Below are 25,686 nucleotides of genomic sequence, written 5' to 3' on the forward strand. Positions count from 1 at the left end.
TGAGCCGTTCAAGTATAATCATGTGGCGTTTGTTTATTTCTCATTCCTCTCCAACCCTCTTCTCCATCGATCATGTCGCCCTCCAGTGGAGTCCATCCTCCCGCATGCCTCATTTGAACATTCCGCCGAGTATCATTCGCATGTACCCACCCTAGTCCTCTTTCAATAGATCTCCGGACCCCGAGATGAAATCGAGAGGGAATGAGTGGGGGCATGTGATACCTAAGGCAGATTCAAAATTTTGAACCAGTGATCATAGCATCCGCATATCATATATAAAGGGTATTCAATGTTCGTTTCGTTTTTGAACATACAATATACTCCCTCCTATCCTTTCTAGTTTACATATAAGTTTTATGTGTAGTCAAAGTATATCTACTTTGATCAAAAAGGTATCAACATTCAACAACACCAAATCAATATCGTTAGATTCGTACGTACTCCTAGATTTGTACTCGAGATGGTTTCCAATTTGACTATTGACAAGATTAATAGTACATGAGATGTATAATGTGAAAATTATATCATTGGAAACTCCTTTCACATATGAATTTGACTGTATGCTTTGTGTAAGTTGCATGTCATATATTATTACTCTAACATTTGGTCAAAGTTAGCCTCGAAAAACGCATTAGACCCTGTATGCTTTGTGTAAGTTGCATGTCATATATTATTACTCTAACATTTGTGTAAGTTGCATGTCATATATTATTACTCTAACATTTGGTCAAAGTAGTATAGTGGAAGTGGATCCTCTGACGTAGGTATCCCCGCCTTACCCTCCCTTTCGGTCACTTACTGGCGGACCCCATGCTTGCTAGGCCCCGCATGTCAGTTACTCAATGGGTTCAGCCACGTCAGGGGATCCTCATCCATAGTATACTCCCTCTGTTTTTATTTACTCCGCATAAAACGGAGGGAGTGGTGGTATAATAAATTACGCGGGCGGGGGAGGGGGAGGGATGTTGGTTTGCTCTCAACTGCGGTCCCACAAGCGAGCGAAAACACAAGACGAAGCGCGTTCCATTCGGTGAGCGACGTGGAGGGTCCAGCATGCCGGGCTGCAACGCGAACGCGACAAGAGCGATGTACAGTCAAAACCGATTGACTGGTCGTCACCGGAACCACTATTCACACCAGAACCTTCGCTGCTCGGCCTACGCCAGCCACTGCCCTAAAACCACACCAAATCTCCAGCCCATTCCCCCACCTTTCGATCCCCTAGCCCGCATCAAGCGTCCCCTAGTTCGCCAGAAAATCATGGTGCGCCGCAAGATCACTTACTACAAGATGCTGACGCTGGAGCGCCGCGCAGAAATCGCATCGACGGTCGGCGCCATAGACCTCCGTTCGCAAGCTCGCTTTGCGGCGGGCCAATCCCCGAGTTCTCTGGAGCCAAGCTACGAGGAGGAGGAAGCCGATCCAATGTCCATGGCGGAGGTCGCGGCGCAGAAGGCCCCCGATGGGTATGAGACGATGGACGTTGACTTTGTGCCGGCGTCCGAGTCCCCCATGGTGCAGGCGGACCAGCGGTTCAACATGGCGATACTAAAGGAGGACTGGGAGGCAGAGGCTCAACTCGACGCGGAGCGCGCACATGCCGCTGCCATCGAGGCTCTCCTGCAGGCGGAACCGGATGTCGTGGATGTGAACCGGGCGGCGGAGGCTCAACTTGAGGCGGAGCGCGCGGATGCCGCTGCCATCGAGGCCCTCCTGCAGGCGGAACCGGACGTCCTGGACTTGAACCGGGCGACAGAGGCTCGACTCGATGCAGAGCGCGCGGATGCCGCTCTCATCGACGCCCTCCCGCAGGCGGAACCGGACGTCCTGGACTTGAACCGGGTGGCGGAGGCTCGACTCGACGCGGAGCGTGCGGATGCCGCTGCCATCGAGGCCCTCCTGCAGGCATAACCAGACGTCCTTGACTTGAACCGGGTTGTGCTCTCGTCCATGCAGAGCGCCCGCACGCTCCACTTGAACGAGTAGGTGGAGGCCGAGGACAACCACGATGCGGAGACACACGTCGGCAGCGATGGCTGGTTTGCGCCGGCAGCCAAAGACGACAAGGTCGTCTCTTTCCGCGAGCAGTGATAGTTTTTCTTTATGTTGTTGTTTTTATGGATCTTTTGCTGTGTAAAAACATATATTTATTATGCAAGTCGCCTGACTTGGGTAAGTCTACCATTTTAGGCGGTTGGATGAATATGCTACGTCTCCTAACCCTTCTTTCCTTCTTCCTCACCTCTTCTTCTTCCCCAACAGACCACCACATGGGCCGTACGGATACTCCCCAACATGCGGTTGGATAAACATACTCTATGAAACGAAAATCATGTGTCAGCGATAGGATGGCTGAGTTTGGTGTGTTCACATGCGACATCACATGTCAGTGAGGGTGCGTTCCCTTGGTTGGATTTGCGGCATGCAGGAGCGACTGTGTGATGGTGCGGTGCGACCGCGGCGTGCAGGAGCGACCGTGTGAGGGTGCGGTGCGACCGCGATAGCCGTGCGCAAGTGGACCTCCTTCCCATTTTGAAAACTTTAGGAAAGCTTGGCAAAAATGTGTGGCGAAGTTTGGCAATGCAAGGCCTAGACCCAAACAGGATAAGTACGTACGTACGAGGAGTACTAGTGTTAAAAAAGAAAGGCTGGGTTTTCCTTCGCGGGATTTAATCGATACAAATCCTTGTTTCACGTGTCAATTAATGCGTATTTTTTCTCCAAAGACCAAAGAGCTAACCATCTCACTCCTCATCGCTTGATTAATGCAGCGCCATGCAAACCAACCTTCTCACTTCCGCATGCATGCAGGGGATATTAATGTCCTTGGTTGCTAACCCCATCAATTTGGCCTCGATTAGTGTTAGTGGCCCTTTGAAAATTGTAATTTTGATATACTGGCCTTGTGTACAAAAAAATGGAGGTAGTAACTATATTTGACTTCCTTCCCCATTGCGGTGACGTCGACGATATTTTTTTAATTTTTTTGGTGGTTTGGCGAAGTGCGTTCGACAGAGAACACCATTGAGGGAGACCACGGTAAGTCGTTCGCAAGTGCCGCCTGCAAGCCGAGACAACCGCCTTATTTGCATCCAGGAAGTCCTTTACTAGTACTACTAGGAGTAACTAATGCGGTGAGATGGCTTCTCGAAGAAGATGATGGAGAAGCAGAGTCACCGAAGAGTGAAATGATGGTTGCTTCGTCCGTGCTTTTGTGATTTGACACCTCACTGCTTTGTGATTTGTGATAGAAGGGACAGGGGAGTAGACTCTGTGCTCTGTACTATACTACATGCATCCAAGCATGGGAGAAAGAGGAGAGACGTTGCATTTTTCTATTCCTTCAATCAATCAATCAATCAATCAGGGAGCTTCAGTAAAATCTTTTTGGCTTTGGCAACACCGTCCTCAATGGTTCCCACGATACCAAAAGCTATTTTCACATTTGGCTACACATTGTGGATGCCCTTAACTGTACCACTTGGTTTTGCTCCTGTGTGCTATCTATACAAATCTCAATTATATTGATCTAAAAAATTATAGAATCGAGATTAGTAAAAAGGAGGTGATTTTGCCGCGCGGATGGCGGGGGAGGTTTCTTATTTGAGCAATGCTACATCCACGTAATGGTTTATGTAAAGTTACGAACTGATGTGATGTGGGACTATTTGATTGGATTAAAGGAGAGGATTAGGCCCACCCCACCTGAAAATCAGGGGGGCATATATAGATTAGATGGAAAGTATACGTAGCACCTACATAGCCCTTTGTAAGTCTAGGATTAGGCTTCTTATTTTCGGAGGACGTTGTCCTGGCGGTTTGCTAACAGGCGGTCCCACGTGTCAGTGCTTTACCAAGACGATCCGCGTCCCACATGAGGCAGAACAACGACAGAAGCAACAGGTGGTTAAGTTGAAGAAGATGAGGGAGAAGCGGATTCAGCAACGAGTGAAATGATGGTTGCTTCGTCCCTCCAACTTAATTGCGGGAAAGGTGCAACTTTTTGATTTGACGCCTCATTGCTCATTACTACGCCGGCGCCATGACTGGGGTGCTTCACCCCGGCTGCTCTGCACTATATTCCGGTATGGCACGTGGACCTGGTAGCTTGATGTCCCACATGTCGGCGAAAGGGACTAGAAGATTTATGAAAGCGAGCGCTCCACTCTTACGACAAAGGAGTAGACGACACGATGACCCAGTGAACTGTCACTTGTACTGTATAGTACTATAGTTTTGCTGTTTTGCATGATCCATCGATACAAACCTGATTAAACAGGAAAGGGCGGGATTTTTCCCGCGCGGTAGATGATACTGGCCATACATTTCAAAGGCAATTTTAATGTATGCAAACTGAATAATTATAAGTAACAATATGATATCTAGTAAAACTAAAAACACATATGATTTATTGTGTTAGAGTGTAGTAGTAGTGCTGTATTGCATAGTTGTTAGATCTAACATGCGAGAACGTGTAGAGATGTAGTTTTGGAGGGCCTACAGAGAGAAAAGCGTAATACGGTCACCGAACTTCAGAATAAGCTGATTACGATAACTATATACGTTTTGCGGTGATTATACGGTCACTTGCTCACAGCTCAGCATCGGATTGCACTCTGTTGACCGGCCAAATAGTCTGCGTGGTGCCATGTTGACTAGTTAAATTGACCACATTCGTTGTGGGTCCCACCTGTCAGTTCACATAGGCAAAAGGTCAGATAAACACAAATTTACGCAGGCGCGACAAGGCTCCAACCCGTGCGCGGGAATCACCTGGCTGTGTATGTGTCTGTCAGGGCCTGGTGTGTGCGCATGCACGTGTAGGTTGAGCACTTGAGCGTGAGAGTGTGTGTTGGTCGTGTGGTGTACTGGTGTGTGCATGCATGCGTGCGTGTGTGCGTGTGAGTGTTGGGTGCGTGCGTGTGAGTGTTGGGTGCATGTGTGTGAGTGTTGCATGCATGCGTGGCTGCGTGTGTACGTGTGAGTGTTGCGTGGGTGCATGTGTTTGTGTGAGTGTTGCGTGGATGCAATTCGTGTGCATGCGTGCGTGTGTGTATAATCACCACACCACACTACTAGGGAAAAGCCTAGCAGCAGCGCGGGTTTTGGGTGTATCAGTAGCGTGGGTGCCCGCGCTACTGATACGGCGCCACAGCTAACTTGTAGCAGTAGCGCGTATTGGCACACACTACTGCTATACAAGGTTAGCTGTAGCGTGCGTTGCAAACATCGCTACTGCTAATTAGCTATAGCGGGTCCTATACCCCGCGCTACTGCTATTACTTTCAAAAACAAAAAAATCTCGATCCCGTGCGTGCTGTCAATGGCAGCAATGGTAAGGTCTAGCGATGATTGGCATCGCCGGAGGAATGAACGGACAGCGGAAGACCAGATCCAGCAGTGGCTGTTGGAGAGGACCCGTTTCTATGGCAGAGCCAAGCCGTGGCGTGGGGCTCCTCTTCCCGACCATGCCAGATAGCTCCGGGTCATCCATGGCGATGACCTGCACGGGCATGGACATGGGAGGGTGAGTCAAACCAGAGGGAGAGAGAGAAAAGGAGAACCGAGGGAGAGAGTAAGGTGATGTAGGGAGCAGTGGAGCTACTCACTGGTGGTGAGGTGCTCCAGTGTGGTGGCGCGGGGCGGCGGCCTCCTAGACGTCGGTGGAAGACCGGCGAGCTCCTAGACGCCGGTGGCGCGAGGTGGCAGCCTCTTTCAGCGCCATGTAGGAGGATGGGTGCATGGGCAAGAGGTCCATGTGAGAGCGTATGGGAAGTGAGAGGAGAGAGTGGTGGAAGAGAGGAGGGATTTGGGGGAGGAGATGGGGATTCGGCCGAGGATATGGCGACTTCACCTACCTCGTACTTAGTAGTAGCGAGGGGTATAAAACCACGCTACTACTATCAACTTAGTAGTAGCGCGGGTTTATACCCCTCGCTACTACTATGGCATGTGTCGGGGGGCACAGTAGAGACCGCTTAGTAGTAGCGAGGGTTAAAAACCCGCGCTAGTACTATCAACTTAGTAGTAGCGAGGGTTAAAAACCCGCGCTACTGCTAATTAGCAGTAGCGCTTCTTTTTGTGCCGCGCTGCTGCTAAGATTCTGTGTATAAGGTTTTCCCTAGTAGTTCCGTGTGTTAAAACAGACGGCTCAGCATACCAATACAAGGCCACCTTGTCCGCTGTGCCCGCGGTCATGACTTCGAACCACCGTCCAAATATTTTTTTGTCGTTTGTTTTCAGTCTTACTAGCAAGATGCCCGTGCGTCTCACGTAACATCAAGATGCATTTGTATGACTTGTTTATCTTGTGAGACAAAAGAATGAACGAGGGAAGGCCTTATTTGCAAATGTGGAGAGGTGTGTGGGTACCTTTTTGCAAAATTGCCATAGTTTCTTTCCTATCCGTCAGATATAAATCGGACGGCCTATATTGCAGGATGGCAGGCACACCATCATCACCAACTCTGTTTTTTATAAGAGTGTATTTTATGTATTTTATAAGAGTGTAGATGTAGAGTAGATACAAGTCGACAGGTGGGCACGATGGTAGTGAGATAATGTGATGCAACACTAGAGGTGCCACGTGGAGCGTTTAACTGGTCAACTAGTCATGTCATGAGCAAATACAGAGTTGTACAGTGAGCCCGTGACTGCATAATAACTACTAAACATAAATGGTGACCGTAATGAGTGGATTCTGAAGTCCAATGTACATATGTGCTTTTGCTTCAAATACAATGATCGTCATTGCATATATCGCGAGAGAAAGATGAAACATGCGTGAATTTTCTGGGGGCTTACTTTTAGAGGACCTGGAGATAGTTTTGTGTGCATACGTGAAAGGGGCGTACAGGGGGTATGCGATGGAGAGAGAGATGCTCTTCGTTTCTCTTTATTATGACTAACTTTGTATATAGTATAAAAATATACAAATTCATAGTGCGGAATAAATATCATTGTGGGCACCATGCAATGCAAATTAGCGTTCGTACTCCTCCATATAACTTTGTAATGTTGTATATATGTAGAAACTCTAAAATAATTTTTTGGACACACTTTATTCAAAAGGAATGTTGTATGCGAAATAAACGTGAAGAGAGGGCTTTTTAGATCAATGGGGTACGTGATGTAACATGTGTGAATGTGTAGTTGATGCATTTGGCGGGGCCTAGAGAGGTATGTGTGTGTATTACGTATTCGAGAGAGGCATGGATAGAGGGGCCGACGGGGGTGTGTGTGGGAGAGATAGCACGAGAAATGAGAGTGGTCTAGAGAGAGAGAGACGAATATAACGTCACGACAAGAGATTCCATTCCCCTGGGTGTGTATATGCAAGGGGGGAGGGAATAGAGGCAGCAGGAGAAATTTTCTATGTGTGTGGTGTTTGTGTTGGTATGTGTGGGTGTGAGAAGATAACGAGACGTGGGGGTAGAGGGTGTGTCACCGCGTGAGGTTCGGTGGGTCGAGGTGAGGCCCTTCGTTCTGTTCCGTCCTGTGCCACATTGGTCGGCCCGTGATGCATTTAGGAAGACCCATGGATGACTAGTCGTACAAGACAAAGATAGCAGAATTGTGAAGGACTCTGTGTCCACTGACAAAGCCGGCTAGGATTTGTAACCCTAGGTTCTCGGACTAAGGTAACCCCTTTATCTCTGATATTACTATTCATCCAACCTAACTTTAAGGGGCATCCTACAGAATGCTCTGCTAGAATCATACTCGTCGATTAGGAAGAGAGGTGTGAGACAATGCGTGAGAGACAGGCGTAAAGATAATGTGCGTACATGAGACACGTAGGCAGGTCCATGTATATAGAAAGGGTCGATGAGGATTGTGCGTGTGTATGTTTGCGAGAGGAAGAGTGCTTGTGATAAAGGTTAGTGAAAACAGTTGTAAATGGTTACGAGAGGGAGGGAGGGTTATATCTAGAGCATGTGTGCGAGAAAGACACCTCGGGAGAGAGTGTGTGAGCATGTGTGAGAGACCACCGATGGAGAGTGAAACTACATGTAAAAGACTGCTCTACACATTGATTAAAGACATAAATGGTGTCCAAATATTAGAATGGGATCATGATATTTGCAATTCGCGTAAGGAGCGGTCATTGATCCATCAGACATCTAGATTCTATCGAATTTGAGCATGTTTATGTTATTATTCGACACAATTGATCCACATAGTTAGTATTTTGAACTCCAGACAATGCATCACTTTAGCAATCGAATATAAACATGAGTATAGTTCATGTTGTGTGTGTAAAGCACATTATACATACGAAAGTTACACAATGGACATTATAAATAGCTACTACCTATGAACTAGCATAGGTTTGAATTCAACTTAAGGTGGTTTAAAAAATCGAATTCAACATGAAGTCCATTCAATTTTAATTTTGAATTTGGATTATCATGGCATTTGTAAACCATACCTATTATGGGGGCACCAATCTTTGCTCTGATTTTGTACATAATAGCATATGTAGTCGTGTACAAAATAGATTCAAATTTAGCTCCTCCATTCCAAAATAATCGTAGTTATAGGATTTTCAAGTGTCAAAATTTCAAAAAGAAGCGGATAATTTAATGAGGTTTTCAAACATACAAGGTCAAATATAACGTTGTATATTTAGGTCAATCCTCATAGTTCAAGAGTACTCTAAACGTGAATGCTTGTGTTTCAAAATTTCGAACGAAGCGCCAAAAGAGCCTCTACTCGCCCGAAACCGCGTGAGACCAATGTTTGGTAGTACAAGGAAATTACTTTTCTAATAACTCCGACCCGTGAAACCTACCGGCCCGACGTCCAAAGGTCTAAACCGGGGTAGGTTTGTAGCTTCATCTAGACGCCACACCAACCGCATCCCAAGAACATTCATACACAATGGCCGCCTAAGCACACATGCGCGCGGCCGAAATCGCTCCCGCCCACTATTTGGGACACCCTGGGATTACCATCCTACCCCCGACCCGCAGTAGGTCCGAAATTTAAGAGGGGGGCAAAGTTTGTACTTTCCCCAAATTTCAAACAAGCGCGTCCCATCTTCTGTTCAAAAAAGCCAAAAAACAAGCGCGTCCCAGACCGAAACATGGTTCCCCCACCCGTCCGATTCCCCATTCGTACTCCGTGGGCGCCAAAACTACCTCTCCACCAGCCGCGAAACCCCGGCGTTCCTCCGTCCGCCACCCCATCCCACCCTCAAACGCCGCCCTCCTCCATCACGCCGGAGCCGATACCTCGACGTCGTCGTCCACCGGAACCTCAACCGCAACGCCCTCCACGGCTAGTAGTTGAAGCCGAGGCCGAGCCGTCCGTACCCGAGCCAGTTCAACCATGCCATCCTGCGCCTCACTGCTGCCGCTCCAACTTCGCCACCCTCCACCGCACCAGAGCTATTCCTGCTACGTCGTCCTTCGCCGCCTCGAATCTGCTTCCCCTCCACCGACATACGGCCACGGCAACACAATCAACAATTTGGCCATGGGTTCGTCCATGCCTGCACCCTCCAGAACATTAGTTTCCCTGGTAAAAAGGAGAAAATCGGCGCGACTTGTGGAGGTGACCACACCAACAACCGAAAAAGGTACTCCTCTTCCCTTATTCATGCAAATATCACGTCTCTGCTTGCACAGTATTCATCCCACAGAAGACACTACTTGACCGCTTCTTCCTGATACTAGATGTTCCTGGTAACTCTCGATGCACAAGGTTTCTCCTCATATACTATTTCACCTTAGCTAGAGGTCCGTCGCCCCCCTGAATTTCAATTTCTAGCCACTTGATTTCCAATTAACGGAAGCATTCCCCAGCGTAACAGGCGCTAGTACGCCTATTACGCCGGGGAAGCAGCGCCTTGGTGTTTATCTTAGGGGCGTGTGCGGCCTATAGCTACTAGCGCCTGATCTGGAGGTCGATCGGGATTAAAGGGATGGCCTGTGGGCGCTGCCAAGCACGGCGGTGGTGTGAGGTCGATCGGAGGGCGGGGCGGCGGAGGCAGGGGTCTGGGCCGGTGGTCGCTGGCGGTTCGAGAAAGATCGTCAACAGGAGAGGTAGACGAAGGCCATCTGCCCGTTCCTTATAGATCGGATGGTTCATTAAAAAAATTGACTGACCTATTTATTTCCAGTCGACTGTCATCTTAGATATGACCACATGTGGTGGTGTGCTGGAGGAGTACCTGCATTTCCTGTGCTCATATATTACAAAATCATACAGAGTAGAATCTAATTTTGTTTGCCATGCAATGTTGTAGAGCTATCATATGTCTCCTGTCATTTATTTTTCAGCCACCTGCTATCTGCTACTTTTACAGTGCACTAGTTCTGCACACACTTCACCCTTACTCTCACTGTTGTGTTTTTATGCAAGGGTATTTCAGACTCAGCTGCCATGAGAGAAGCCCAAAAGAAAAGAGAGAAGTCGCTCCAGTTTGGTGTGCGGCTAGGCAAGACACGTTTCAACGCTTTAAAGGGTGTAGTGTCAGCAGATGTAGACGGGGAACGTAGCTCTGGAGTTGATGACCTCGCTCGCAATGAACCACCATCCCAGGTGCTTGATTTAACTTCACGGTGTCATATGTGGTTGCATGTTCCATATGGTGTCTAGCTTGTATTCGAAAGGCCGAAGTCGGTAAGATAAGGAAAGATATTTTTTACATGAACCACCATCCCGTGAGCACCAGAAGACAAATAGCTAGTCAGGGCACTGGCCGAGCCAGTGACAAGCCCAGCAAAGACAGCTATCACCTGGAAGCCAACTAAAAAGCTGTGATGGTGGCGAAGCAGCCTGCCTCCCACCAGGCTCTCAGGTCCTAGATGATCATGCTCACCACTCTAGCTGGATGCCTAGCTTGTATTGCTTCCAATTTGGTTAAATTCCATTTGCTTAGCTTACACATTATACCTTTGAATATGACATGCCTTTCTATTTTTGGTACATACTAGTACATCTATGTATTAACCATGTTCTTACATCAAACTAATGCTCTTGTGTATCCCTCATCAATCACTTATGACGAGGCAGGCAGGCAAGGGGACTACTCCTCATTTAAAGAATGCAGCGTCAGCCTCCCGACATGATTCTCAAGAAACAGAAATGCTAGATGAAGATAGTGAACGTAGCTTTGTAGTTGATTACAACATTTCCCCTACACTAGCATCGCAGGTGCTTGCTCTAACTTGGCAGCGTGATATGTGGTTGCATGTTGCATATGGTGTCTAGATTGTAATTATTCCAATCTGGTTAAACTGCCTGTGCTAGTCTACTTAGTTTATACATTACACCTGTTAATGTGACATGCCTTCCTGTATTTAGTACATAGTACATCTGTCTATTAAGCATGTCCTTACATAAAACTATTGTTTTTTTGTATCCCGCATCAGTCAACATGACGAGACACCTTTAGTATATGCAGTGCGATATTAGTTGCATCTTTCATATGATTTATAGCATGCGTTTCTTCTAATTTGTTGAAATTCCATTTATGATGGGACACTTTTAGCTTGGCAGAGTCATATTGGTTGCATCTTTCATGTGATGTCTAGCTTGCATTCCTTCTTATTTGCTGGAATGGTTTCTGCTTAGTTTACACAAACAATTGTGAACATGCCATGCCGTCCTGTTTTTCGTACATATTCCATCCTGGTATCATGTGTTTGCCTTACATCAAAGTAGTGATTGTCAGTATCATGCATGAATGAGTTTTGAAGAGATAATTTTATTGCTTTGTCTTGTCGGTTTTACTTGAAAATTCAAAATCAATAAAGCGGAAGGAAGTTAGCAAGGCAGCGGATAAAGGTGCTCCTTCCGAACGGAGGGCCTCTACAGTTTCTACTCCTCCACACCCCCAAGATGATTTCCAAGACAACACATGCATAGACACTCAACAAAGCTGTGTTTATGATGAGCACGTCTCCCCTAGTGCAGCATCATCGGTGCTCCCTCTAACTTGGCACTGGTATATGTGGTTGCATGTTATGTGTGATGTCTAGCTTGTATTGCTTCTAATTTTGTTGAATTCCATCTGCTTACTTTACACATTATACTTGAATAAGACATGTGTTCCTTTTTCTAGAACATACAATATATGTCTATCACACCATGTTCTTACATCAAATTACTACTGTTGTGTAACTTGCAACAATCACTTATCATAAGACACGTTTGACTTTGGAGTGTGATATAGGTTACATCTCACATTCTTTTCTAGCTTGTATTACTAATTTGTTGAAATGGCACTTATGACGAGACAATTTTAACTTGGTAGAGTGATATTCATTGCATCTTTCATATGGTGTCTAGCTTTCATTGCTTCTAATTTGTTGAAATGCCTTCTCCTTAGTTTAGACATCATAAGCTGTGAATATGCAATGGCACTAATGATGAGAGACCTCTAACATGGTAGTGTGATGTTGTTTGCATCTTGCATATGATTTATTTCTTGTACTGCTTCACATTTGTTTAAACACCATTTATGATGAGACACTGTTAACTTGGCAGAGCGATATTTGTAGAATCTTTCATAAGGTGTCTACCTTCCATTGCATTGCTTCTAATTTGGTGAAATGTCTTCTTCTTAGTTTACACATCATAGTTATGGTTATCTCTTCCGTCCTGTTTTTCATACATATTACATCCTCCTATCATGTGGTTGTCTAACATCAAAGTTTAGTTCGTCTGCATCACGCATCAATTTGTTCTGAAGAACTAAATTGTTATTCATTTTTCTTGTCGGCTTGACTTAACATGGCACAGAGAAAGAGGAAGAAACACATAATGGCAGGGAATGAGAAGCAGATGAATCCTGCATATTTTGCTGGTACTGATGGTGCAATAGAAGGTCAAAGTCCAGCAGAAAATTCTACAAACAAGGCATCCCATGCTACACGAGTTGCAAAAAAAGACAAACAGAAACAAATAGCTGCCACCAAACAAGCAGAGACAACCCTAGTTCTTGCAACACCTACCACAGTACTACCAGCTGCACGACGTACTCGTGCGTCAACTGAGCTAGCAGCACATTCCCAAGCCCCCTTGCCACCTGACACTACTTCCCAAGCACTCTTGACACAAGACGAGTTGGCAATATCAGATGAACCTTGTGAGCTTCAACAGCAAGAAGGTAGTTGCTGGAGTCAAGTTACAGTTACATGCTTCTTTATATGTAGTCTCACAGTTTGATGTACACTAACACTTCCTATGTATGTTGTTGGACTAGCACCTAGGCGCAGGAGGAAACAAACATCAGGGATAATGCTCGATAGGTTAACTAAATCTAGAGGAGGAAGAATGGAGATCCGTTTTGAGGCAGGTTTAAAAAGGCCACGTGATGCTACAGAGTCAGCCAAGTTAGTATCAGAGGCAGTGGTTGCTGTTAGGTGTCATGTACATATCCTCCCAACATGGATTCAGTATAGGAATGACAAAGACGAAACTGTAAGTGCATCTAGTGCCACCCCTAGTTGGTTTTGGAGTATTGACGACAAACCTAGTTGAGGGACTAATGTGTTTGTGAGAATTGCAGGATAACACAGGTAGAAGTCCCTCATTGATTCGGTTTTACTACCAGAGATGACCCCTAAAAATGTATGAAGACATTGAAGTCAAAGGTGGTATATGAAGATATTCACATTGAAGACTATGACAAGAGAAGACACGTTATGAAGCCTATGGAGCTCGAAGACTAAGATCTTTCGTAGTTCTTTTTCTTTTGTGTTGAGTCATAGGAACCACCATACTGTTAAGTGGGGTCCAGGAGAACTAGTCAGAATGACTGAAGTGATGCCTAAACCAAAAACCTATGTCTTCAAATGAAGACAATGAGAGCGAATCTTGTCCAGAGCCGGACAAGTCAGCTTTGCTTGTAGACCAAGTAAAGTTGCCATGAGAGTTTGAAATCTGACCGTTGAGACACGTGTCAGTTCCTTAGTGATCCAGGGTCATTTCGGACAAATCAGGTCGGGTTGCCAAGTGGCTATAAATAGCCCACCCCCTACAACCATAAACGGTTGGCTGCTCAGATTGAGAGTACGGCTTTTGTCGTTTGAGAGCAACCCACCTCGAAGCCTTTGAGAGAGAGAATTCCTTGTGAGGATAAAGCCCTAACCACCCAGAGCCAGAGAACATTGGGCATCACTTAAGTCTTCTTGTCTGTGTGATCTGAAGACTTATTACACTTGAGGACTGTGCATCCGCAGACGGTTAGGCGTCGCGTTCAGAGCATCCAAGAGACATTGTGGATTGCCAGTGAACGAAGTCTGTGAAGGTTTGGGAGTCTACCTTGAAGACTTACCAGAGTGATTGGGCGAGGACTATGTGACCTTAGCTCAAGGAGAATACGGTGAGGACTTGGTGTCCTGAGCTGCGTGTTCAGGACTGGGTGTCCGGGACTGTGTGTCCTAAGGTTTAAATACCTAGCAGCTCCAACCAGACGTACAGTTGTCACAGCAACTGGAACTGGTCCAACACATCATTGTCTTCAACGAGTCACTGGTTTCATCTTCACTTCCTTTTACTTACTGATCACTCATTCTGAAGTCATTGCGTGTCTGTTCTATCTTTTGTCTTCACAACGCGAGTGTATGATCTGTTTGGCTTCATAGTATCTTCCTACCTGATCCTAATTACACTACAGCTATTTGTCACTGTGCTTTCACTTTGTTGATACTTGACCATGGCTTGCCTAGTGTAGTCTAACTTCCACTGCATAGTAATAGGCATATCTCTACTGTTTGTCTTCATAACTTCCACATTTTGAAGACTTTCATAAAAATTGCCTATTCACCCCCCTCTAGTCGATATAACGCACTTTCAGAAACCCAGTTCAACATCTTCCTCGACCATTTATCTGTAAGTATGGTTATGTATGGAAACTAGTAATATCGTCTTGCTCTGTCCAATACTTCCTAGGTTGCTGATAATGAGACTCCCATAATTTTCAACAGATGAGGTTCAAGTTGGATAGCCAAGATGATGCAACCAGACAAGCTTGCAACCATGTTTTCAAGTCTGCTCTGCGACAGTATCGGTATAACTTGAGGAAAACTCACTTTGAAGGCAAGGCTAACAGTGAAGTTGCCCAAACATCTCCAGTGGAAAATATATCTGATGAAGACTGGAGAGGCCTCGTTAAACACCGGTCTGATCCGAAGTATCAGGTACATTATATATATGTCATCAGATCACATGTTGAAGTCCTATTTACGCATGTGCCACATAAATCTATCTTCTTGTAGGTGAACTGTTCAAAGAACAAGGCCAACCGTACGAAAGTGAAATTCCAACAGACGATAGGATCTCGTAGCTATATTGCACACTGTGAGGCTCTTGTAATTAGCTGCTGTTTCACTCTTTTTGCTGTACCATATTATCAGATCTATATTGACTTGTTCCAAATGCAGAGGAAAGCCCGCAAGGACCAAAAAGTACCTGAACCAAATGCTGTGGAAATCTTCAAGGACTGTCACACCAGCAAGAAGAAGGGCATGACAACACCAGTCAAAGTTGCTGCTGTAAGTCCTTAATCCTCATGCCTTTTAACTACTACTTACTCTGACTTGTGCCTTGAACTGCATGGTTTGCAGCCAATGTCTATTACTCTTTTCAATTTTATACACAATTGTCTTAGCATATCATTGCACCTTACAAGGTTTAAAAGAGAGGAGTGATGTTCCTTTGATCTTGACCCGTAATCTAGTTCCGTGCTGGACTTGCCCACACAACGTTACAATTGCCTGTTTGTCCGTTCTCAGTTGTTTTGTCATATGAATGACATCATACTATGCTTACCGTATTATAAACTTTGTCTCTTTATCCTTAGCCCTCAATACAATGTGAAGAAATCGACAATACATTAGCGATGGTACATGGTCATATGTTTGGAACCTGGTTTTATTATGTACTTTGCAATAAAATACAACTAATATTTTACATGGGTTCACCAGAATAAGTTCTGTATATAGACCAAAGCTATTTTGTTTGGTTTTGCTGCCTCCTTAATATCTTCTGCTCTGGTACTACTAATGTAAAACCTCAACTTTTCAGCGAGCTATGGAAAAAATGGTGGAACCACCACCTTCTGAAGGTGGCGAGGCAACTATAACCGCAATGTCAACTCTTGCTGCACTGGGTCAGTACCTGTCCACTAACAGTGCCAAAAGCACGTTCCTGCATAATACTGGGTTGGTTGTTAAGGCAATATCGTCCAAACTGCCTCATGATCAAGATATGCAAGCTCAAAGCAATGTTGTATCTGCGCTCCAGACACAAGTCCATTCCCTAACAGAGACCCTTTGTGAAACAAGGAGAAACATTGCTCAATGTCATCAAGATATGCATGGTTTTGAAACCAGACTATCAGACATTTGCTATGTTGTTCAGGAGCCTAGGGGAAATGAAGGCGAGGGTTATGGTGCTCCATCGGACAATACAACATGAAAACGTAACAGTCAGGTCAAATGAACTGAGCTTCTGAACTTCTGGTGGTGCATTTATCTGCTAGACTGTTAAGTTTTATGCCAACCTTCCTTTTGTTATATAGTTGTAATTTGTTTTGGTGCGATAAAAAATTTATTCTTAACATGCATCCACCGCCTAAAGAAAACAGCAAGCCATTTTTGTATAGTGTAGGGTGTTCCCTATATTTGCACTGGTGGCGATCTTTGATGCCGAGTGGATGTAATCTGTGCAATCGCCTTAATAGCCTAGCGTTAGTTTCAGCCTTATTTATTTCCTAGTCTTCTTTTCCCTAGTTTGCTAGTGGCCGCAACTACCATGGGCCATATACGGGCCATAGGATCCATGGGTCTCCTACCGGCCGTCGATAAATGGGCCTGTAATCGGTGGGCCTCGGGCCGTCAGATAAATGGGTCTACATGGGCCATAATTGGGCGTAATTGGTATCGGCCCAGACTGGTAACATGCCGTTAACAGGCCGTAGGACAGCAAAGGCTTAATTCTGTCACAGGCATAACGGGTCGTTAATGGGACAGAATATAGGACGGGCCCGAAACACCGCAACGGGTTAACAGGCCAGAAACGGGCTGACTCTTGCCATGGGCCGAATTTGGCCCATTAGGGTAACAGGCCAGTAACGGGCCGACTCTTGCCATGGGCCGAATTTGGCCCATTAGTGGAACAGGCCAGTAACGGGCCGACTCTTGCCATGGGCCGAATTTGGCCCATTAGGGGAACAGGTGTGATAGCCTGGCTTATTAGGGATGATAGACTACTCATATCAATAAGGAATTCCTTCTTTTTCGGGAGCTCATTCGGACAGAACTCCAAAGTTAAGCGTGCTCAGCTTGGAGTAGTGTCAGGATGGGTGACCGACCGGGAAGTTGCTCCCGGGTGCGCACGAGTGAGGACAAAGTGAACAGAAAAGACTAGTATTGATCTGTGGGGCCAGTCTAGATCCCGCCAGGAGTAATGACCACCGGCGGGTGTGTCCGGGGCGTTACAAGTTGGTATCAAAGCCTACCCTCGTGGTTACACGGATGGTTGTGGACAGGTGCGTGGTCATGTTGTTCATGACGTTTGTGACCCGTCGTGGCACCCGACATGGCACATGTACCAGACTGGAAGCACAGACGTTTGTGCCAAGAGGGAACGTTCCTGTGGCCCGACGAGGACGTCGGTTCCTCTGAGTGGGGGTGTATGTGATAGCCTGGCTTATTAGGGATGATAGACTACTCATATCAATAAGGAATTCCTTCTTTTCCGGGAGCTCATTCGGACAGAACTCCAAAGTTAAGTGTGCTCAGCTTGGAGTAGTGTCAGGATGGGTGACCGACCGGGAAGTTGCTCCCGGGTGCGCACGAGTGAGGACAAAGTGTGCAGAAAAGACTAGTATTGATCTGTGGGGCCAATCTAGATCCCGCCAGGAGTAACGACCACCGGCGGGTGTGTCCGAGGCGTTACATTCCCTCTCTTGTGGAGATCTATTCGATGTAATCTTCTTTTTTGCAATGTGTTTGTTTAGACCGATGAATTGTGGGTTTATGATCAAGTTTATCTATGAACAATATTTGAATCTTCTCTGAATTCTTTTATGTATGATTGGTTATCTTTGCAAGTCTCTTCGAATTATCAGTTTGGTTTGGCCTACTAGATTGATCTTTCTTGCAATGGGAGAAGTGCTTAGCTTTGGGTTCAATCTTGAGGTGTCCTTTCCCAGTGACAGTAGGGGCAGCAAGGCACGTATTGTACTGTTGCCATCGAGGATAACAAGATGGTTTTTTTATCATATTGCATGAATTTGTCCCTCTACATCATGTCATCTAGCTTAAGGCGTTACTCTGTTTTCATGAACTTAATACTCTAGATGCATGCTGGATAGCTGTCGATGAGTGGAGTAATAGTAGTAGATGCAGGCAGGAGTCGGTCTACTTGTCTTGGACGTGATGCCAATATACATGATCATACCTATATATCCTCATAACTATGCTCAATTCTGTCAATTGCTCAACAGTAATTCGTTCACCACCGTAAAATACTTATGCTCTTGAGAGAAGCCACTAGTGAAACCTATGGCCCCCGGGTCTATCTTCATCATATTAATCTTCCAGTACTTAGTTATTTCCTTTGATTTTTTACTTTGCTTTTATTTTATTTTGCATCTTTATCATAAAAATACCAAAAATATTATCTTATCATATCTATCAGATCTCACTCTCGTAAGTGACCGTGAAGGGATTGACAACCCCTTATCGCGTTGGTTGCAAGGAGTTATTTGCTTTGTGCAGGTACTAGGGACGCGTGCGCAACCTCCTACTGGATTGATACCTTGGTTCTCAAAAACTGAGGGAAATACTTACACTACTTTGCTGCATCATCCTTTCCTCTTCAAGGAAATCCAACGCAGTGCTCAAGAGGTAGCAAGAAGAATTTCTGGCGCCGTTGCCGGGGAGGTTCGCGCAAGTCAAGATTTGACTCCAGACAACGAGCCATTTCTGGTGCCATTGCCGGGGAGTCTACGCAAAAGTCAACATACCAAGTACCCATCACATACCCTTATCTCCCGCATTACATTATTTGCCATTTGCCTCTCATTTTCCCTTCCCCCACTTCACCCTTGCCGTTTTATTCGCCCTCTCTCTCTCTATGCTCCCTCTCTTTCTCTATTTGCCTCTTTTTGCCCGCTTGCTTTTTATTTGCTCGTGTGTTGGATTTCTTGCTTGTCGCTATGGCTAGTCCCTTATCCACTCCGTTGTCCCCTGAGTTTGAAGTCTTTCACTTCAAACAAAGACAAGGAGAAAACTTAAAAGATGCCTGGATGAGAATAATGGAGTCTTATCGTAATTGTACCTTGGAAGTGAACCTGAGAATTTTGCTTCGCAATTTCTACGTTGAATTAAGTATGTCTCATAGACAACTCTTGGATTGCGTTGCCAAAGGCAATTTTATTGAAATTGATCCCCATATTGCGCTTGAAATTATAGAAGGTATAGTGGGAACACTACCCCAACAAAAGGGGCCTCATCCTACCCAGGAAGAGACACAAGTGTTTGGAAAAAATTGTGAAGTTACTAAGATTTTACAGAAGTCTCTTGAACCTCTTAAGAACGTTAGCAGAAATATTCACCGCATGAATATGTTGATTACTCTTTGCAATAAGCGGTTGGATTCTTTAGATCTAAAAATTTCAGAATATGAAGGGAAATGTAAAGAACCTCCCAGATTCGAGCTTGATTCCGCTAAAAAGTTGAAAACCAAAGATGGCAATACCTAGATCTATCCTTGTTTTTTTATGCCTAGCTAGGGGCGTTAAACGATAGCGCTTGTTGGGAGCCAACCCAATTTTAGTTTTATTCCTTGATTTTTTCTCTTGTTTAGTAATAAATAATTTACCTAGCCTCTTTTTTGGTTTTTTTGTGTTTAATTAGTGTTTGTGCCAAGTAGAACCGTTGGGAAGACTTGGGGAAAGTCTTGATATCTTGCTGTCAAAAACAGAAACTTTAGCGCTCACGAGAACTGCTGCCTTTTTTATTTGGAAAGTGATATTTAGTTAATTCTTTTTGCAGATGATTAATAGATAAATTACTCACGTCCAGAAATTTATTTTAGAATTTTGGGGTTCCAGATCTTGTGCTAGCTACATATTACTACAGACTGTTCTGTTTTTGACAGATTCTGTTTTTCGTGTGTTGTTTGCTTATTTTGATGAATCTATGGCTAGTAAAATAGTTTATAAACCATAGAGAAGTTGGAATACAGTAGGTTTAACACCAATATAAATAAATAATGAGTTCATTACAGTACCTTGAAGTGGTCTTTTTGTTTTCTTTCGCTAACGGAGCTCACGAGATTTTCTACTTTGAGTGGTGTGTTGTGAAGTTTTCAAGTTTTGGGTAAAGATTTGATGGATTATGGAACAAGGAGTTGCAAGAGCCTAAGCTTGGGGATGCCCATGGCACCCCCCAGATAATCTAAGGACACCTAAAAGCCAAAGCTTGGGCATGCCCCGGAAGGCATCCCCTCTTTCGTCTACTTCTATCGGTAACTTTACTTGGAGCTATATTTTTATTCACCACATGATGTGTGTTTTGCTTGGAGCGTCGTGTATGATTTGAGTCTTTGCTTTTTAGTTTACCACAATCATACTTGCTGTACACACCTTTTGAGAGAGCCATACATGATTTGGAATTTGTTAGAATACTCTATGTGCTTCGCTTATATCTTTTGAGTTATATAGTTTTGCTCTAGTACTTCACTTATATCTTTTAGAGCACGGTGGTGGATTTGTTTTATAGAAAGTATTGATCTCTCATGCTTCACTTAGATTATTTTGAGAGTCTTAAATAGCATGGTATTTTTCTTAAATAATTCTAATATGCTAGGTATTCAAGATTAGTAAAAAAATTCTTATGAGTGTTTTGAATACTAAGAGAAGTTTCATGCTTGATGATTGTTTTGAGATATGGAGGTAATAAAATCAAAGTCGTGCTAGTTGAGTAGTTGTGAATTTGAGAAATTCTTGTGTTCAAGTTTGCAAGTCCCGTAGCATGCACGTATGGTAAACATTATGTAACAAATTTGAAGCATGAGGTGTTCTTTGATTGTCCTCCTTATGAGTGGCGGTCGGGGACGAGCGATGGTCTTTTCCTACCAATCTAACCCCCTAGGAGCATGCGTGTAGTGCTTGGTTTTTGATGACTTGTAGATTTTTGCAATAAGTATGTGAGTTCTTTATGTCTAATGTTGAGTCCATGGATTATACGCACTCTCACCCTTCCATCATTGCTAGCCTCTTCGGTACCGTGCATTGCCCTTTCTCACATTGAGAGTTGGTGCAAACTTCGCCGGTGCATCCAAACCCCGTGATATGATATGCTCTTTCACACATAAACCTCCTTATATCTTCCTCAAAACAGCCACCATACCTACCTATTATGGCATTTCCATAGCCATTCCGAGATATATTGCCATGCAACTTTCCACCATTCCGTTTATCATGACAGACACATTCATCATTGTCATATTGCTTAGCATGATCATGTAGTTGACATAGTATCTGTGGCAAAGTCACCGTTCATAATTTTTATACATGTCACTCTTGATTCATTGCATATCTCGGTACATCGCTGGAGGCATTCATATAGAGTCATCTTTTGTTCTAGTATCGAGTTGTAATCATTGAGTTGTAAATAAATAGAAGTGTGATGATCATCATTTTCTAGAGCATTGTCCCAAGTGAGGAAATAAAAAAAGAAGGGAAAGGCCATAAAAAAGGTAGAAGGACCAAAAAAAATTCAGAGAAAAAGAGAGAAGGGACAATGCTACTATCCTTTGCCACACTTGTGCTTCAAAGTAGCACCATAGTCTTCATGATAGAGAGTCTTTTGTTTTGTCACATTCATATACTAGTGGGAATTTTTCATTATAGAACTTGGCTTGTATATTCCAACAATGGGCCTCCTCAAGTGCCCTAGGTCTTCGTGAGCAAGCAAGTTGGATGCACACCCACTTAGTTTCTTTTGTTGAGCTTTGATACATTTATAGCTCTAGTGCATCCATTGCATGGCAATCCCTACTCCTTGCATTAACATCAATCGATGGGCATCTCCATAGCCCATTGATGAGCCTCATTGATGTGAGACTTTCTCCTTTTTTTGTCTTCTCCACATAACCCCCATCATCATATTCTATTCCACCCATAGTGCTATGTCCATGGCTCGCGCTCATATATTGCGTGAAAGTTTATAGGTTTGAGATTACTAAAGTATGAAACAATTGCTTGGCTTGTCATCGGGGTTGTGCATGATGAGAGCATTCTTGTGTGACAAAAATGGAGCATCACTAAACTATATGATTTCGTAGGGATGAACTTTCTTTGGCCATGTTATTTTGAGAAGACATAATTGCTTTTTTAGTATGCTTGAAGTATTATTATTTTTACGTCAATATGAACTTTTATCTTAAATCTTTCGGATCTGAATATTCATATCACAATTAAGAAGAATTACATTAAAATTATGCCAAGTAGCACTCCGCATCAAAAATTCTGTTTTTATCATTTACCTACTCGAGGATGAGCAGGAATTAAGCTTGGGGATGCTTGATACGTCTCCAACGTATCTATAATTTTTGATTGCTCCATGCTATATTATCTACTGTTTTGGACATTATTGGGCTTTATTATCCACTTTTATATTATTTTTGGGACTAACCTATTAACCGGAGGCCCAGCCCAGAATTGCTGTTTTTTTTGCCTATTTTAGGGTTTCGCAGAAAAGGAATATCAAACGGAATGAAACCTTCGGGAACGTGATTTTCTCACCGAACATGATCCAGGAGACTTGGACCCTACGTCAAGAAACAAAGGAGGAGGTCACGAGGTAGGGGGCACGCCTACCCCCCAAGCGCACCCTCCACCCTCGTGGGCCCCCTATTGCTCCACCGACGCACTCCTTCCTCCTATATATACCTACATACCCCCAAACGATCAGATATGGAGCCAAAACCCTAATTCCACCGCCGTAACTTCCTGTATCCACGAGATCCCATCTTGGGGCCTGTTCCAGAGCTCCGCCGAAGGGGGCATCCATCTCGGAGGGCTTCTACAGCAACACCATAGCCTCTCCGATGAAGTGTGAGTAGTTTACCTCAGACCTTCGGGTCCATAGTTATTATCTAGATGGATTCTTCTCTCTTTTTGGATCTCAATACAATGTTCTCCCCCTCTCTTGTGGAGATCTATTCGATGTAATCTTATTTTTTGCAGTGTGTTTGTTGAGACTGATGAATTGTGGATTTATGATCAAGTTTATCTATGAAGAATATTTGAATCTTCTCTGAATTATTTTATGTATGATTGGTTATCTTTGCAAGTCTCTTCGAATTATCAGTTTGGTTTGGCCTACTAGATTGATCTTTCTTGCAATGGGAGAAGTGCTTAGCTTTGGGTTCAATCTTGCGGTGTCCTTTCCCAGTGACAGTAGGGGCAACAAGGCACATATTGTATTTTTGCCATCGAGGATAACAAGATGGTTTTTTTTATCATATTGCATGAATTTATCCCTCTACATCATGTCATCTTGCTTAAGGCGTTACTCTGTTTTCATGAACTTAATACTCTAGATGCATGCTGGATAGCAGTCGATGAGTGGAGTAATAGTAGTAGATGTAGGCAGGAGTTGGTCTACTTGTCTCGGACGTGATGCCTATATACATGATCATACCTAGATATTCTCATAACTATCCTCAATTCTGTCAATTGCTCAACAGTAATTCGTTCATCCACCGTAAAATACTTATGCTCTTGAGAGAAGCCACTAGTGAAACCTATGGCCCCCGGGTCTATCTTCATCCTATTAATCTTCCAATACTTAGTTATTTCCTTTGCTTTTATTTTACTTTGCAACTTTATCATAAAAGTACCAAAAATACTATCTTATCATATCTATCAGATCTCACTCTCGTAAGTAACAGTGAAGGGATTGACAACCCCTTATCGCGTTGGTTGCGAGAAGTTATTTGCTTTGTGCAGGTACTAGGGATGCGCGCGTAACCTCCTACTGGATTGATACCTTGGTTCTCAAAAACTGAGGGAAATACTTACGCTACTTTGCTGCATCATCCTTTCTTCTTCAAGGAAATCCAACACAGTGCTCAAGAGGTAGCAACCATGTACCATTTCTAATGTATTGTCTATTTCTTCACATTATATTGAGGGCTAAGGATACAGAGATGAAGTTTATAATACGGTAATAATAGTATGACATCATTCATATCACAAAACAACCGAGAACAGACAAACATGCAATAGTAACATTGTGTGGGCAAGTCCAGCACGGAACTAGATTATAGGTCAAGATCAAAGGAACATCACTCCTCTCTTTTAAACCTTATTAGGTGCAATGATACGCTAAGACAATTGTGTATAAAATTGAAAAGAGTAATAGACATTGGCTGCAAACCATGCAGTTCAGGGCACAAGTCAGAGTAAGTAGTAGTTAAAAGGCATGAGGATTAAGGACTTACAACAGCGGCTTTGACTGGTGTAGTCATGCCCTTCTTCTTGCTGGTGTGACAGTCCTTGAAGATTTCCACATCATTTGGTTCAGGTACTTTTGGTCCTTGAGAGCTTTCCTCTGCATTTGGAACAAGTCAATATAGATCTGATAATATGGTATAGCGAAAAGAGTGAAACAACAGCTAGTTACAATGGCCTCGCGGTGTGCAATATAGCTACGAGATCCTGTCGTCTGTTGGAATTTCACTTTCGTACGGTTGGCCTTGTTCTTTGAACAGTTCACCTACAAGATGATAGTTTTGTGTGGAACATGCGTAAATAGGACTTCAAGATGTGATCTGATCACATATATATAATGTACCTGATACTTCGGATCAGACTAGTGTTTAACGAGGCGCCTCCAGTCTTCATCCAATATATTTTCCACTGGAGATGTTTGGGGAAGTTCACTGTTAGCCTTGCCTTCAAAGTGAGTTTTCCTCAAGTTATGCTAATACTTTCGCAGAGCAGACTTGAAAACATGGGTGCAAGTTTATCTGGTTGCATCATCTTGGCTATCCAACTTGAACCTCATCTGTTGAAAATTATGGGAGTCTCATTGTCAGCAACCTAGAAAGTATGGGACAGAGCAAGACCATATTACTAGTTTCCATACATAACCATACTTACAGATAAATGGTCGAGGAAGGTGTTGAACTATATTTCGTCTTTGTCATTCCTGTACTGAATCCATGTTGGGAGGATACGTACATGACACCTAACGGCAACCGCTAGCTCTGATACTAACTTGGCTGACTATGTAGCATCACATGGCCTTTTTAAACCTACCTCAAAACGGATCTCCATTCTTCCTCCTCTAGATTTAGTTAACATATCGAGCATTATCCCTGATGTTTGTTCCTCTTGCGCCTAGGTGCTAGTCCAACAATGAACATAGGAAGTGTTAGTGTACATCAAACTGTGAGACTACATATAAAGAAGCATGCAACTGTAACTTGACTCCAGCAACTACCTTCTTGCTGTTGAAGCTCACAAGGTTCATCTGATCTTGCCAACTCGTCTTGTGTCAAGAGTGCTTGGGAAGTAGTGTCAGGTGGCAAGGGAGCTTGGGAACGTGCTGCTAGCTCAGTTGATGCACGAGTAACTCGTGCAGCTGGTAGTACTGTGGAAGGTGTTGCAAGAACTAGGCCTCTCTGATTGTTTGGTGGCAGCTATTT

Source organism: Triticum urartu, chromosome 1 (assembly GCF_003073215.2).
Source record: "Triticum urartu cultivar G1812 chromosome 1, Tu2.1, whole genome shotgun sequence".
Classification (NCBI taxonomy): domain Eukaryota; kingdom Viridiplantae; phylum Streptophyta; class Magnoliopsida; order Poales; family Poaceae; genus Triticum; species Triticum urartu.